Source organism: Procambarus clarkii, unplaced genomic scaffold, assembly GCF_040958095.1.
Source record: "Procambarus clarkii isolate CNS0578487 unplaced genomic scaffold, FALCON_Pclarkii_2.0 HiC_scaffold_672, whole genome shotgun sequence".
NCBI classification, from domain to species: domain Eukaryota; kingdom Metazoa; phylum Arthropoda; class Malacostraca; order Decapoda; family Cambaridae; genus Procambarus; species Procambarus clarkii.
In genome coordinates, this window is record NW_027189705.1 from 1,817 (window position 1) to 3,632 (window position 1,816).

Below are 1,816 nucleotides of genomic sequence, written 5' to 3' on the forward strand. Positions count from 1 at the left end.
TTCAATTTATCTTTTATATTTGTAAACAAACATACAATTTTATGTATTACCAAATACTGACCAATGTATTACCAAAGACTGACTGCGTCCCACGCCAGGGGGAGGGGGGGACTGACTGCGTCCCACGCCAGGGGGAGGGGGGGACTGACTGCGTCCCACGCCAGGGGGAGGGGGGGACTGACTGCGTCCCACGCCAGGGGGAGGGGGGGACTGACTGCGTCCCACGCCAGGGGGAGGGGGGGACTGACTGCGTCCCACGCCAGGGGGAGGGGGGGGACTGACGGTGTCCCACGCCAGGGGGAGGGGGGGACTGACGGCGTCCCACGCCAGGGGGAGGGGGGACTGACTGCGTCCCACGCCAGGGGGAGGGGGGGACTGACGGCGTCCCACGCCGGGGGAACTGACTGCGTCCCACGCCAGGGGGAGGGGGGACTGACTGCGTCCCACGCCAGGGGGAGGGGGGACTGACTGCGTCCCACGCCATGGGGACTGACTGCGTCCCACGCCAAGGGGACTGACTGCGTCCCACGCCAGGGGGACTGACTGCGTCCCACGCCAGGGGGACTGACTGCGTCCCACGCCAGGGGGACTGACTGCGTCCCACGCCAGGGGGACTGACTGCGTCCCACGCCAGGGGGACTGACTGCGTCCCACGCCAGGGGGACTGACTGCGTCCCACGCCAGGGGGACTGACTGCGTCCCACGCCAGGGGGACTGACTGCGTCCCACGCCAGGGGGACTGACTGCGTCCCACGCCAGGGGGACTGACTGCGTCCCACGCCAGGGGGACTGACCGCGTCCCACGCCAGGGGGACTGACCGCGTCCCACGCCAGGGGGACTGACCGCGTCCCACGCCAGGGGGACTGACCGCGTCCCACGCCAGGGGGACTGACCGCGTCCCACGCCAGGGGGACTGACCGCGTCCCACGCCAGGGGGACTGACCGCGTCCCACGGCAGGGGGACTGTCCGCGTCCCACGCCAGGGGGAGGGGGGAACTGACTGACCGCGTCCCACGCCAGGGGGGGGGGAACTGACTGACCGCGTCCCACGCCAGTGGGGGGGGGACTGACTGCGTCCCACACCAGTGGGGGGGGGGACTGACTGCGTCCCACACCAGTGGGGGGGGGACTGACTGCGTCCCACACCAGTGGGGGGGGGGGCTGACTGCGTCCCACACCAGTGGGGGGGGGGGCTGACTGCGTCCCACACCAGTGGGGGGGGGGGGACTGTCTGCGTCCCACACCAGTGGGGGGGGAGTGACTGCGTCATACACCAGGAGGGGGGGACTGACTGCGTCCCACACCAGGGGGGAGGGACTGACTGCGTCCCACACCAGGGGGGGGGGGGACTGACTGCGTCCCACACCAGTGGGAGGGGGGACTGACTGCGACCCACGCCAGGGGGGGACTGACTGCGTCTCACGCCAGGGGGGGGGACTGACTGCGTCTCACGCCAGGGAGGGGGGACTGACTGGGTTCCACACAAAGGGGGGGGGGACTGACTGCGTCCCACACCAAGAGGGGGGGACTGACTGCGTCCCACACCAAGGGGGGGGCTGACTGCGTCCCACACCAAGGGGGGGGGGCTGACTGCGTCCCACACCAAGGGGGGGACTGACTGCGTCCCACACCAGGGGGGGGACTGACTGCGTCCCACGCCAGGGGGAGGGGGGGACTGACTGCGTCCCACGCCAGGGGGAGGGGGGACTGACTGCGTCCCACGCCAGAGGGAGGGGGGGACTGACTGCGTCCCACGCCAGGGGGAGGGGGGACTGACTGCGTCCCTCGCCAGAGGGAGGGGGGACTGTCTGCGTC